The following is an 8,114-nucleotide window of genomic DNA, read 5'->3' as shown; positions in this document are numbered from 1 at the left end:
ATGCCTGCCTGGGATTGCAACCTGAAATCCATGCCTCAGAGCCTGATGCAAAGAGAGAAAGAAACACACTGAATGAGTCACTCCATTTGGGGATAAATTGTCCAGTTGGCATTATTAATACTTAATGAGTACATTTCAATTATTTTCTAGTGATGGCAATTATTTTCTAGTGATGTATGACAACTTGCTGTTTGTACAGGCTTACAAAATGTTACAGGATTTCATTAATTTGCCCTTCATTAGCTATGTAATTTTGCTAATGATACCATCTACATCGTGTTCTGCCAGCTTACTGATAAAGCCTTGTGGAGAGCAGCAGGGTCTGTCCCTGTGCAGGTGATACCTGAACACAGGTCGCCCTGAGCCCCTCCCACTGCTTTTTTCATCTCTGCTTCAAAGTGGAGCAATCTCATGTTGACAAATGAACAACAAATCCACATATGAAATTGCACATTTATTGGAAAGGTAGGAATGTGAAATTAGCAAATCTGTTCATTGCGTGTGATTGCCCTAGGAGAACGAGGCTGTTCATGAACTGCTTTTCCTCTAGGCTGCTTTAAACACATCTGTGCTATCCACATGTGGGTTCTGTGCTCCGTTCCCCAGCCACAGCAGCAGGGAGGGCTGCTCAGCCCAGGGGAGGAGCGGTGAGAGTGGGGAGCTGGGGGCAACCGGGTGGTTGGGAGGAGCAGAGCACTGTGTGCAGCCTCGGGCATCCTGGGGGAATTCTGGCCCGCGGCAGAACGTTGCAAGGCTCAGTTCGCCTCTCTGAGTCTCTTTCCTCATTTGTGAAGTGGAGACAATGACCACACACTTCATAGGGATGCTCAGAATTAAATGATGCTCTCATGGAAGCTGCATGGTAAATAGCAGAGAACCACAAGTGACAAGTCTCCTCTCCATCATTGAGCAGGAAAGAATTAATCCAGGCCCTGAAAGCAAGGAGCCAAGGGAGGCAGGGGCTGTTGAGGATGTGAGGTAAGCCTCTAAGAAGCCTTCAAAGCAGAAACATAAATAAAAGCTAGTTTTTAAAGTGAGGAAAGTGCAAATGAGAGAACACAAGGTCAGCCCTGTTTGCAGCACCTTCACCTGTAGGAATGTGATTCTCATCAGGCCTTGGACACTGGCCTCTGCGATGGCACCAGCTGACCGGCCAATCGATGAGAATGAGATGACATCCTTTTGTCATTTTCATTGAATGTACCGAATCTAAGGAGTTTAAGCATCATACTAGATGTTGATGTGCTGGCTGTTTTTCTTTTCTGTGAATTGCCTGCACATATCATATCCCATTTACTTTGTTGTATTGTTTTTGTCTTGATTTATAGAAGTTCTTTCTGTATTCTGGTGACTATTATAGTTTTTCTTGGCAAATGTCTCCTCCAACCTAGTGTGTCTTCTTTTAATTTTGCTTATTTTGGATTTTTTGGATCATAAATATTTTATTCTAATGAATCAAATTTATCAATCTTTTCCTTTATGTTCTGTGCTGTTTTGTCTTTTTAAAAAAATCTTTACCTACCATGATGTGATAAAAATATATTTTCTTCTAAACTTTTGTGTTTTTATTGTTCATGTTTAAATATTTAATCCACCAAGAATATACATTTTATTTATTTGTGAGCTGATTTTATGTTATTTTCCCGTAAGCAGGTCAATTGTCCCAACACACTAACTGAAGAGCCAATTTGTAATGCTGCATTTTTACTTTTTCCATATACCTGGAGTGCTCTTCAAATTCAGACTTCAGCTAAACTCTAAGATCCTAAAAAGGTGTCTCCCAAAGCCCATGCCCTTGAAGTGAGGAGAATGGAGAGACAGGGAAGGTAATAACAAGTTGGACATAAGGCCCTCCATCTGCCGTTTCTTTGATTAGAGTAACCACACTTCTAACTGTCATGTCACAGGACTATCATGAAAATTTATAGCCTCTGTTTTCTTCCCTGCGAGGCAGGATCAGCTTATTCCCTTCTTGGCCCTCCAAGAAGGGAGTAGCTTTCTTCCAGAACTGATTGTTTTACCTTTTGTGAAATATAATTGAGAAGAAAAAAGAAGAGGAGGACAAAAGATGTGCCAGGCTATATTGACTGAGAAATGTTTCTGAGTTAGAAAGAAAGTACAAGGTGTTAAAAAATTGGGGAGGAAAGGAAGGAGGACGTGAGGGGTGTTGCATGATGAATGAACGACCTACCACTTAACACCCTCTAGGTGCAAGTGAGGAACAGACTTTTAAGATGATTTCATTATTTCATTTTGGTGGTGAACTGCACTCAAATGCAACAGTGCTTTGAGATAGAACTACATGGACATTGATTCCAGGAAAGATTTATTTTCAAAGAAAAGTTGATGGTTAAGATGGCAGATTAAAATCACCGCATAGCAGTAAAACTGACCAAGAGCAAGTACAGATCGCTGAGATTATAATATTACAACACGAATGCAAACAAAACAAAATAAAACTGTTGATTAATGAAGGAAATATACCATTCTACGTAGGCACAGACTCAAATGTTAAATTTTGTTCTGACATCCCAGAACCTCGTTAATCCTGAAAATGTGAACTAGTAACCCTAAAACTGAAGAGAAGCAACGTGAATGGTTAACCTTTGCATTTTCCTGTTGTTCTTAAAGCAAAGAGATAGTCAGAGCTGGGAGAAATAAGTGAGAATGAGAAGAGTACACAACAGTTTTTGTATATCTTAACATTGAGGCTTCATTATTCCCATTGAGTCAAGGAAAATATCCAAAGCCCAAGAGTGCTGTGTCTCAGGCAAAGGAATTACATCTTAGTGTGGTGGTGATGGGGGATAGGGGCTTGAGGAATTCTGGTGCAGAACATTAAAAGCTTCTCACAGGACAAGCTATACATAGGTCATCCCACTAAGGCTGCCTACAGAGGGACCCTAGATCCCTCCAGGTGTTCACCATGTCCTCAGGCTACAAAGACCTGCCAGAGTTCAAAGCACTCATCCCTGTCTTCCAGTGGCAACTAGAAAGAGGACAGCAGCTGGCTTCACATACTGTGTGCTGAGAGGGAATGAATCACTCACACTACACCACAGGAATGTAGTTGCACTACCTAAGCCTGAATAGGAGGGAAAGAAACAACATGGCAACTGTGAAAACTCACTGCTGCAAAACAAATAATAATAATAAATGAATGAATGTAAATATATGTAGTGTATCATGCCAAAGACATGCACAAACTATAGGGAGAAAAAAAAACCTAAGTGGATAAATACAGGAAAATATATCAACATTCCTTTACAACATAGAATAGGTTAATACACAAATTCTAAAGCTGTAAGAAAAGGTAAAACACACACACACACACACACACACACACACACACACACACAAAAATAAATTAGACCAAAAGAAAGACTAACAGTCTAAGGACACAAACCGGGAACCAAAACAACACTCAATCCCAGTGAAATATTAAAATCAGTGAAGAACTGAATAGTCAGTACTGGCAATTGGATTACCTGCAGAAAGCCTTGATTTAAAATAAGTAAAGCAGTACACCACCATTCAAGTGGTGCTCTTGGTCTGCTGCCCCACCCCCGCCCTTGCCTCCAGTGCATGTTAAAGATCCAACAGCATAACTGACTCCAAGTACTTCACTACCAATAAAAAAGGAAGAATCTTTGAATTAAAGGCTGAAGTCAACAATGAAAAGAAAGAGAGGAAGGAGGCTGTGAAGGAAGTAATCGTGAGACAGGTTAGTTAGCATGTCCCTAGGTAGACAGGGAGATCCCTGGTGGAATAAACAAAGACAGCCATATCCTAAACCTCTAGGTTTTGAAATCACAGCTTCGCTCCAGGATAAAGTGTAACAAGGCCTTAAGGTGAATCATAAAATTTCTTTTGGCCTGACAAATGGAGCAGATGTGATAGATAAGAGTGGTTTATTTTCCTTCAGAATGGGCAAGCAGAACAAACCTGGTAGACAAATTTCATTCGAAGGCACTAGTTCCCTTCTTCAAACAGCGCCCCTTCCCCAAACAGGCAAGGGAAGGTATAAAAGTAAGAGCTTCTGCCTCAGTCACAGGGAACTCCCATTTGGGACCCCTTCCACTCGGGAGCTCTGACCCTTGACTTTCAATAAACTCTCCTCTTTTTAAAACTCTTTGCCTCTCCTTGGTCCATGTTTCCATTCTTGGGTCTCACGAAACACAATCCTGACACTCACTCACTCACTCCAAAGTCCCCTACATCATTTGGGGACTCACAGAGACAAAATTCTCCTTCAATTGCTGCTATGACAGTGGGGGAGGATGTTAGCTCTCTCTTTTCAGATGTAGTGAACTGTATGCAGACCCAAAACCTAGAATTAAAAAAGCTCGTGTATCTCTCCTTGATGAAGTATGCCAAGAGTCAGCCAGGCATGGCCATCAAGGCTGTTAACAGCCTGTGAAGGGCTGTAACCATCCCAATCCTCTGATTTGGGCCTTGGCAGTCAGAACCCTGGTTGCATACAGTGCTTGAAGGATGAAGATCCTTATGTTAGGATAACAGCAGCAGTCTGCATGGTAAAATTCCATGACATCAATGCCCAAATGGTGGAAGATCAGGGATTTCTGGATTCGCTGCAGGATCTCAGAGCAGATTCAAATCCAACAGTGATGGCTAATGCTATAGCAGAACTATCTAAAATCAGTGACTTTCACCCAAACAGATCTGAACCCACAGAACATTAGTAAGCTGCTGACAGCCCTGAATGGGGACAGATTTTCATCCTGGACTGCCTATCTAATTACAACCCTAAGGATGACCGGAGGCTCAGAGCATCTGTGAGTGGGTGATTCCCCGGGTATCTCATGCCAGCTCAGCAGTGGGGCTTTCAGCAGTAAAAGTCCTAATGAAATGTCTAGAGTTGTTACCCAAGGACTCTGACTACTAGAACATACTGCTGAAGAAGCTGGCCCCTCCACTTGTCACTTCGCTTCTGGGGAGCCAGAGGTACCCTGAGAAACATCGACTTAGCTGTCCAGAAAAGGCCTGAAATCTTGAAGCCGGAAATCGAAGTCTTCTTTTTGAAGTACAATGATCCCATCTATGTTAAACTGAAGAAGTGGACATCATGATTCACCTGGCATCCCATGTCATTACTGCTCAGGTTCTGGAAGAACTGAAGACAGGTGCCACAGAGGTGGAAGCTGTGTTTGCAAAACAATGTGGGCCCTGCACCTCTGGTGTGCCATCAGGTGGGGCAATCTGCAGGACGCTGGGCAAGCGCATTGCGTGCTCTCATCCAGACCAACGCAAATTATGTTGTATAGAGCATTAATTATGAACACAAAATGAACTCTAATAATTCTGATACCTATGTCAGTCACAAAGGGACAGTCATGCCAGAGCACCATGTGAAAGGTGTAACCAGTGAACGCCTTAACCAGATAAATCCAGATGCAGGTGGAGTGTGACTATCTGGATGACTTTATTGGATTGTAGATGAGCTTCATGGGACTGCAGATGGGGGCACTGCACCCAGTCTTGAGCATAAGATCAGAGCTCTGATGGCGCAGTGCTCAGGCCTCACCTGACGAGTTGATAGCCACATCTGCACTCGTCCCAGATGGAATGCTGGAAGCTTTGCCTCCTGACCATCTTACCAGGCTGGCCCGATGCCCAACACTATGAATCCCTGAACCATATGGATTCTTGGGGAACTCTGGACTCTCTCTTTCTCTCATCCTTCTTTCCTAAGACTCTGCCTTGCCTAACCTTATTGCTTGTGAGCCTCTTGTGTGAAACCACTCTACCTTGACCATTGGAGGCTATCCTCTTATTGGAGCCTTGGTTAATGCCTGTGGTAAACTGAGTCAGTAGGTCTAGATCCATGGCTTTATTCTAATAAAGTGTGACATTGTGGAAAGACACAGACATGTGTGAGACTGCTACTCTGATAGTCATGCGTCACTCACAATAGTGGTCCATGAGATGATGGTGGTCATTAGGGACACTTCAGCAGGGACCCCCTAAGTGTGAAAATACATCACCATTCTGTGTGAGAACTTAGGCTCCAGCAGCTATAATTTGGATTGTGGAAGAATATGCCAAAAGGATTGACAGTGCAGATGAGTGACTAGAGAGCTTCCTGGAGTTTTCATGATGAAAGCACTCTGGTGCAGTTTGCTCTGCTTACTACCATAGTGAAGTTGTTTCTCAAGAAACCATCAGAAACACAGGAGCAAGGACAGCAGGTCTTGAGTTTCGCAACACAGGATTCTGATAATTCTGACCTTCAAGATAGGGGCTATATTTATTGGTGCCTTCTCTCAACAGACCCTGTCACAGCCAAAGAAGTAGTCTTGTCTGAGAAGCCACTCATCTCTGAGGAGACAAATCTTATTGAGCCAACTCTGCTGGATGAGCTAATGTGCCATATTGGTTCTTTGGACTCTGTGTACCACAAGCCTCCCAATACCTTTGTGGAAGGAAATCATGGCAGAGATAGGTGTGGCACCTGGCGGATATGTGGCTCCTAAGGCTGTCCGTCTGACAGCAGTAAAAGCTAAAGGCTTGGAGATTTCCGGGACATTTACTCCTTACCAAGGGCACATCTATATGGAAATGAACTTCACCAACAAAGTTCTGTAGCACATGACAGACTTTGCAATACAGTTTAGCATGAATAGCTTTGGTGTCATTCTTCAGCACTCCTCTGGCCATCCATACACCTCCAATGCCAAACCAGAGAAGTGACATCTCCCTGTCTGTCAATACCTTAAGCTCAGATGGAATCTGGGTCTAATGATGAAGACGAAACCTCTGAATAAACTGCAGGTGGTCGTGAAAAATAATACAGATGTCTTCTAGTTCAGATGTTTCATCCTACTCAATATGCTTTTTGTAGAAGATGGTTAAATGGAGCAACAGGTCTTCCTTGCAACATGGAAGGATATTCCCAGTGATAAGGAACTTCAGTTCCAGATTAAGGAATGTCATTTAATTATGGATACTGTTTCCAGCAAATTGCAAAACAACATTTATACTATTGCCAAGAGGAATGTAGAAGGGTAAAACATGCTGTACCAGTCCCTGAAGTTCACTAATGGCATTTGGATCTCGGCTGAGCTTCATATCCAGCTCAGAAACCCCAATTATACACTGTCGCTGAAGTGCAGAGCTCCTGAAGTCTCTCAGTACATCTATCAGGTCTATGACAGCATTTTGAAAAATTAATAGACTGGTCTGGTGCCCTCTGGCCACCCTATGATTGGTGAAAGCCAAGAACTCTTAACTGGAAGAAATTGTATTGCCATGTAGAATCTGAACCCAAATGCAAGGCCATCTTCCAAAGTACTGACTAGTCTAATGTGTGCTGATATTAAAGTACAACCTGTTGGATAGTTTTAGCTGCTTGTGAACGTTTGTAATTGCTGCTTCAATCACTTCCCACCTCTTATCACCTGCTGCTGCTGTCTGTCCTTACTTGTAGGCTTCTCTATACTGGCTGGCATTTTTTAGTGTAGTTTGAGATTTTGTAACTGAGAGCTCACTTAAAAAGCAGAAAAATATTAAAGTAAGGAAAAGTGTCAAAAACTAAAATAAGTAAAGCAATTAGAGAAAAGATGACATGGAAGAAAGACAAAGTTATCTAAAGATAACTAGGTCCCTGAAAATCAGACCTTAGCAAAGGTAACAAAACACATATTCTTATACACAAGGAAAAACTTACCCCAAGAGGAAACTTCCTAATTCTGAAATTCAAAAGTACATATCAGATTCCAGGAAAATCAGGCAAACTAACCTCAAGTAGATCATGCATAGAATGGCATTTTGTGAGGGGGAAGGATATGGCATCAGATTTTTCTTGGGCACTGTTTGATGCCATAAAGATATGCAATTAGTTCTAAATATTCTAAGGGAAATAAAGTATTTTCAAAAACAGTGTACTAAACATTCAAATATTACAGCTCCAGGCTGATCATTTCAAAGGTGACAGATCTGAAGAAACATAACACCCTTAAGCTCAATTTGAAAACAAAAACAAATTGAAACAAATGAACAAACAAACAAAAACCTACCAACAGTGAATGGCAGCCAGTGGAAGAACTTAGACATGGGAGAGCCAAAAGAGAGGGCAGTGAGGGCACTGAGCTTTG

At 42.2% G+C, this 8,114-nt stretch overlaps 2 pseudogenes across 2 annotated transcripts; both read left to right on the top strand.

Moving 5' to 3' along the window:
* The first annotated feature begins 859 nt into the window (after positions 1–859).
* On the top strand, positions 860–6,443 carry LOC308499036 (AP-2 complex subunit beta-like; annotated as a pseudogene). The gene is made up of 4 exons: positions 860–978; positions 3,595–3,715; positions 4,259–5,279; positions 5,938–6,443. The product of its transcript is annotated as an AP-2 complex subunit beta-like (transcript).
* A 7-nt stretch (positions 6,444–6,450) lies between these two features.
* LOC308499035 (AP-2 complex subunit beta-like) lies at positions 6,451–7,191 on the top strand (annotated as a pseudogene). Its single transcript has one exon. The product of its transcript is annotated as an AP-2 complex subunit beta-like (transcript).
* Positions 7,192–8,114: the final 923 nt, after the last annotated feature.

This window comes from Rhinolophus hipposideros (assembly GCF_964194185.1).
Source record: "Rhinolophus hipposideros genome assembly, chromosome: 6".
Classification (NCBI taxonomy): domain Eukaryota; kingdom Metazoa; phylum Chordata; class Mammalia; order Chiroptera; family Rhinolophidae; genus Rhinolophus; species Rhinolophus hipposideros.
The sequence above is the reverse complement of the archived record's forward strand: the minus strand, read 5'-3'. Positions and strand labels throughout refer to the sequence as shown.